The sequence below is a fragment of the Bubalus kerabau genome, chromosome 3, assembly GCF_029407905.1.
Source record: "Bubalus kerabau isolate K-KA32 ecotype Philippines breed swamp buffalo chromosome 3, PCC_UOA_SB_1v2, whole genome shotgun sequence".
Taxonomy (NCBI): domain Eukaryota; kingdom Metazoa; phylum Chordata; class Mammalia; order Artiodactyla; family Bovidae; genus Bubalus; species Bubalus kerabau.
The window spans coordinates 53889143-53896409 of NC_073626.1; the positions used below are offsets into that span (position 1 = coordinate 53889143).

The 7267-nt window shown below is 37.8% G+C and overlaps 1 pseudogene; it reads right to left on the reverse strand.

Annotated features, from left to right (window-relative positions):
• Positions 1-4603: 4603 nt before the first annotated feature.
• On the reverse strand, positions 4604-5652 carry LOC129647662 (olfactory receptor 10AG1-like; annotated as a pseudogene).
• Between the last annotated feature and the right edge of the window lie 1615 nt (positions 5653-7267).

The window sequence follows — 7267 nt, forward strand, 5'->3', positions numbered from 1 at the left end:
ATGGGAACATGTGTACACCCGTGGAAGATTCATGCTGATGTATGGCAAAACCAATACAATATTGTAAAGTAATTAGCCTCCAATTAAAATAAATAAATTTAAATTTTTTAAAAAATGGCAGGATCATGAGGATAATCAATTTATATTAATGTGGGAAGCAAAATTCCAAATAATGTCTGATTAAGACACTGTAGAACTAAGTGGGGGAAAAGATCACTAGCTCAAAGCAGTGGATAAGATGTTAAACATTAAGGCAGTCATTTTCTCAAGGCTGTTGTGACATCCTTATTCCTCAGAGTATATATCATGGGATTAAGCATCAGGGTAACACGGTATAGAAAGGAGAAAAAAATCTTTCCTGTAAAAATGTTGGAATCATGTCATAAATATGTAATGGTTCTGGGTCCACAAAATAAAGGCTCAACTATGGTGCTTCCCAGGTGGCACTAATGGTAAAGAACCTACCTGCCAATGCAGGAGACATAAGAGATACAGGTTTGATCCCTGTGTAGGAAAGATCCCATGGAGAAGGGCACAGCAGCCATTCCAGTGTTCTTGCCTGGAGAATCCCATGGACACAGGAGCCGGCTGGGCTACAGTCTACAGGATTGCAGAGCAACTTAGTGCACATGCGTGATGTGAGGTGAGCAGGTGGAGAAAACTTTGGCTCATCCCGTTGCTGATGGCAGCATAGGATGGAGAAGTGATTTTACTGTAGGAGCCAAGTGTCAACTGAAAAGGGATCATGACAAACAATTCACTAATAGTACAACTATAGAGACTGACCTCTCATTCAGAAAAACATAGCCACAGCCCAGCTTGTAGTTAGATCCAAAAATGACTGAGGGGAAATCTGGCATGTTTGCCTTATCCTGGCTGTAACACCACTGATTCAAGAGCCAAGCATCATCAGCTGAATACAGAGCTCCTGGTTTATAAGTAGGGGAAGTTGCGGAAGTTACAGTTGGCCACATAGCAGTCACAGGACATAACGGTCAAGACCAAGTATTCTGTGTCCCCAAGAATACAAATAAAATATATCTTTGTAGTTCCTTTCAAAAAAAATGTATATATATATATATTCTGACTGAAGGTTTATGGATATTCTAGAAAGAGTGACAGATACATAACAGATTTCCAAGAAGGAAAAGTTACTGAGGAAAAGATACATGGGAATTTGAGAGCCTGGTCAACTCTGTTTATAAGAATATTGATGTTGCTTCTCACCAGGATAATCACATAAAAAAGAAAATATTACAAAAAGAAACACTCAGACATTGGGAATACAGAAAAATCCCCAAAGAACTAATGTTATCACTGAAGTGAGATATGCTTCTGAGTTGTGTGTGTGTTTCATGTTCTCTCTGCAAAAAGAGTGAAATCAGTCATTTTTATACTTTTGTATAGATATATATAAATATATATTTGTTGTTGTTGTTCAGTCTTCCAGCCGTGTCCAACTCTTCACATCCCTATGGACTGCAGCACTCCAGGCCACCCTGTCTCTCACCATCTTCTGGAGTTTGCCTAAGTTTATGTGCACTGAATCCGTGATGCCATCCAGCCATCTTATCTTCTGATGCCCTCTTCTCCTTCTACCTTCAGTCTTTCCCAGGATCAGGGTCTTTTCTAATGAGTCAGCTGTTTGCATCAGGTGGCCAAAGTATTGGAACTTCAGCTTCAGTATCAGTCCTTCCAATAAATATTGAAATATATATGTTTATATGATATATAATGTATATTATACATATGCAATAGTGCCTATGTACATATATATCCATTTCATAATCTTAAATTTATCTCTATTTGTAACTATTATTAAAGCTATTTTTGTCCTTTTTTAAAATAAATGATCAAATATTATATATTCTGATTCTGTTTAGTTCATAAAAAATGTGTTATTTCTTTAAAATATTAAAGATTATTTGGCTGATATTGAAATTTCTCTGTTAGCTACTAAATATTCTGTAAAATATTGGGAGGCAATAAGAAAAGAAGAAATGCAGTAATTTTCTCCCATATTTAGTTTTTATGTTCTGAATAAAATTTATTATTTTTGTATGTGTATATTATACTCTTTGTAATAAAGCCATATTCTAAAAACAAGTATAAACAAATAAGTCAGACATTATCTGAACTCCTGTCACTATAAAGCAGTCTTTTCTCTCTTCTAATACACATCCAGATATTGCTGACATATATACACACCAACTAGAAAGATGCACATGTGAAATGCTATATGAATATATGGATACTATCTCCCTGTGTTTTACAAAAATAGAGTTATGTTTTATCCATGTATTTAGGTGCTTACTCACATGCCTGAAAGCTTGGGATTTCCTCACTGGCATGGCTTTAAAACATTGTCCTGAGAGACTGTGCAGCATCACGTGGTAAACGGGCACCCATGTCTACCATGTTCCAAATGAGAACAGCTTACCTTTGCTTTGCTAAAGAGCCAGACACATCTTAGCGACTGAACAATAAATATCCATATCCACATTGCTGCACTGTGGTTCTTTGTTTCAGAATGATGATGATGTAATTTCCTAAACTGATAAAGATGCAAGGCCTTTAGCATAACTAAGTGCTAAATACGGATGCTGAAGTATTACAAGGCATCTCATAAAGATGTTTGAATAGTGACAAAATCATGAAATCAGGAGTTTCTAGTTAACACTGTGCATGTGTGCTCAGTCACTTCAGTCATGTCCAGCTTTTTGCAACTCCATGGACTGTAGCCTGCCAGGCTCCTCTGTCCATGTGGATTCTCCAGGCAAGAATACTGGAGTGGGTTTCCATGCCCTCCTTCAAGGGATCTTCCTGACCCAGGGATCAAACCCATGTCTCTTATGTCTCCTGCACTGGCAGACAGGTTCTTTACCACTAGCGCCTCACTACTTTTAGCTAATCTGACTGTTCAATTAATAAAAAGATTCTCATCCTGGAGGCACTCCAGCTAAAGAGAAATTGCTATTCTTACAGAGCATATATCCTGTTTGGATGAGAAGAAAAGAAAGAATGTCTAAACTCTTGGCAAGAGAAACGAACAACTGAATTCTGGCCTAAGTCCTTGTTGCAATCAATGACCTTCATTCCTGGTTTCATTTACCATGAACAGAGATAGTTATCAAACAGAAATAGTCAGCCACAGTCACAACCAAAGACCAGACTGATTTTCCTAAAATAGCCTGTGTTATAAACACACCCATGTTCATGTAAGTGAAACAAAAGCTGAATAAAACAATATTTTGTTATTCTTACCTAAAAAAAAAAAAAAAAGCTTTTAACAAACATTCTTAAATGAACACAATTAACCATCATTCTTGGGCAAATATTTTTATGAGGTTTCATTGATATAGTTTTTAAAGTTAAAAAAAAATCCTACATTTTTTTTAAAATCACTGTTCCTAAAAGATACAGAATTTATTCCAGATGATTAGAATAAACACACCTTAATAAAATGACTGCTTACACAGCATATTACTTTCCTAGATCTATTGTAACAAATTATCACAAATTGAGAGGTTTAAGTAACAGAAGTTGACTTTCTCACATCTTTAAAAGCCAGTGTCCCAAATCACAGTGTTGACAGGGTTTTCCTCCACAGACTCTAAAGGGATAGTCACTCCTCACTTCTTTCAGCTTTCAGTGGTCCCTGACCTCCTTTGCTTCATGGCTGTGTCATGTGTCACTCCCGGTTGCTTCCTCCATCTTCACGTGATATTCTTCTATGTGTCACTGCGTCTCTATTTTTAACTTAATCTCTCTTCCTCCCTTATAAGAACTAAGAACACTGATCATAGGATATAGTGCCCTTCCCTTAAATTAAGATAATCTTATTTCAAAGTCCTTAACTGAATTACATCTGCAAAGGCTTTTATTTTCCTAATAAGTTTAGGTTTGCAGGTTATAACCTGACATATATTTAGCGGGATCAACATTCAACCCAATGCCTTTTATAGTTTAAATTTCTAATATTCCTAATACTAAGGAGACACTACCAAAGCAACACATGAAGCTACAAGCCAGAGGAAATGGTGTCACTAGAGAACAGTCAACATTGAGGTAACAAAGGATCCTTTCAGGGTTTGTACTCTGAAAGGGATATGGACACTTGCAAAAGAGAGAAAGAAGGAAAAATTGCTAGAAAACACTCAGACTCCCCTTCTCCCACCAACTTGGATGTGGTTGTTGTTTTCTCATCATCTAAAACCAATCCTAAGTACAGAAAAGGACAGTGAATATGCCTGAAGGAATGGGAAGTTTCAAGCAAATTTCTTACAGGGCATGACCCTGATCATTGGTTATATTGCAGTTAACTATCATTTTGTTGCTCAGGAAGTCTTTTAACTCACTCTTTCCTAGTGACAGAAAAGATAGGTCTTCAGAATAAATCATTGCCATGGAGATAATGTGTGCTTTGATAACCCCGAAACCCTTAACTCTTTGAAACTAGGGTCCTTTTACATAATGTGAGACAGCAGTGATGATAATAACTATCATTTCATAGGAACATAGAAATAATACTAGATGATATTTTCTGCTGTATTTATGTGAGAAACATAGAAACAAATTGCTTCTGTAATTTCAAGCCTTTGAGTCAAGTTGATAATTTGCTTAGTAGTTTTCTCAGTGCTATGGTGATATCTTTGTTCCTCAGAGTAAATATAATGGGATTCAACATTGGGATCCAAACTGTGTAGAAAAGAGAGATCAGCTTCCCAGTTTCTTCAGATTAATTTGGTTTGGGCTGTAAATAAGTGGTAGAGGCTGTGCCGTAGAATAAGACCACCACTGTGAGGTGAGACAAGCAAGTGGAGAAGGCTTTAGCCCTCCCCCTGGCGGATTGCAGTTTCAGAATGTTGGAGATGATTTTGCCATAGGAGACACCAATCAACAGAAATGGAACCATGATGAATACCACTGCAACTGCATAGACTGCTATCTCATTCACAAAAGTGTCTCCACAGAAAGCTTGAATACTGGGGGGAGGTAACAGAAAAAATGATTAATTACGCTAGACCCACAAAAGGGCAGAGAGGAAACCTTCCATGTTTGCCCAATTACAACAGGAACTCCACTGGCCCAGGAGGCAGTGACCAGCTGGACACAGACCTGGGGGCTCACAATCAGTCCATAGTGAAGAGGGTTACAAATGGCCACGTAGTGGTCATAGGCCATCACGCCAGGAGGAGACACTCTAAACCTCCAAACAGAAGGACCAAACACATTTGTATAGCACAGGCAATGAAAGAAATGTGCCCTTTCTGGCTCAGGAGGTCCGTGAGCATTCTTGGGATAGTGACAGTTACATAACAGATTTCTAAAATGGAAAAGTGGTTGAGGAAAAAGTACATGGGGGTCTGGGGAGTAGGGTCAATTCTTGTTATCAGTACAATGACACTATTGCACATCAGAATGGTCAGATAGAGCACTAAAAATATCCCCAAAAGAATCCATTGGAAATTAGGAATATCAGAAAACCCAAAGATGGTGATATTTGATTTTTCTGTTCTTAACTTGTACTCCATCTGTAGATATGGTAAATTCAAGATGATTAATTCATTAATGCTTTTGAGCAACATTTCCCTTCTGTTAATTGATCAAATGCATGAACCTATGTACATAATGCCTGCGAATACTGCTGCCTTTGCCTTGCCCAATTTCTAAGAAATGAGATTTGAAACCTCAGCAATGAACTGACGTGCAGTTAAAATCAATTAGAAAAATAAAATCTCCATTTTATTATACTTGGATGTAGTGATACCAGAGGGCTTCCCTGGTATCTAGGCAGTAAAAGAATTTGCCTGAAATGGAGGAGATACAGGAGATGTAGGTTTGATCCATGGATAAGGAAGATCCCATGAAGGAGGGGATGGCAACCCACTCCAGTATTCTTGCCTAGAGAATTCCATGGCCAAGGAGCCTGGTGGGCTATGGCCCATGGGATCACAAACAGTCAGACATGACAGGAGTGACTGAGCAGCGGCAGTAATGATACCAGAAACAATACGATGTATGCATTTTTATTTAGAGCTTATTGTGCAGCAATAGTATTAAATTGTTTCACCCCTTTTAAAAGTAAAATTATATATGACACAGGCTCGCTATTGTTTTTCTTTGGGTTCATCCATTTCTTTTTCTGTACCTATTGACTTAGTCCATCTCCTTTCAATTCAAAGATTTTCACTTAAAACTTTTGCCTAATTCTTATTCAAAACATTTTAAGCCCTCCCATTTCTACTCCAATGAGAACTGACTTTCTTAAACTCATTCCTTGTTACTGGGGGAACAGATACGTGTAATCATATTGTTTTCTTCTGTGTACCTCACCCAACGGTTATGCTACACATGGAAAGCATGTTACACCATGGGGTCCAATAACGTTCCTTATTAATACCCATTGTACACTGCATTACAAATACCAATTAATCCTTAACTCAGTCCATAAATATGACCCATTCTTCATGATATTTGGGGTTCCCTGATAGCTCAGTTGGTAAAGAATCTACCTGCAATGCAGGAGACCCTGGTTTGATTCCAAGGTCAGGATGATTACACTGGAGAAGGGATAGGCTACCCATTTTACACTGGAAATCCCACTGGAGAAGGGATAAGCTACCCACTCCAGTATTCCCAGGCTTCCCTTGTGACTCACCTGGTAAAGAAACTGTCTGCAATGTGGGAGACCTGGGTTTGATCCTTGGGTTGGGAAGATCACCTGGAGAAGGGAAAGGCTACCTACCCCAGTATTCTGGCCTGGAGAATTCTATGGACTGTATAGTCCATGGGGTCAAAAAGAGTTGGACATGACTAAGTGACTTTCACTTTCATGATATTTTAATATAGTTCCTTCTTAACACATGTGATTCTCTGATCCATTGTCATCTTCTCTTACAACCAAATAAAATATGTCCTATATAATTCTGTTGTAATTTTATTTAATAAATGTAACTTTATTTAAACCTTATGACCCTTTATTTTAGGAATGCAAATGGCAAAAGCATATGAGTGGGAATAACACACACACACACACACACACACACACAGGCCCGTTGTCACATCATTTTAAGTTCATGTAATCAGATATCAGGCAGTCAACACTTTGACAATTCTCACAACACTTCATTAATGTTTGTTCTCTATCTGTGTTTTCATATTCCATTAAATCTACTATGTCTGTTCCCATCTTCCAGACCCACAAACTATTGTTTTTGCATTAGTACTTTGATAAATAAAATTGAGTCAACAAATCATTTCAGTT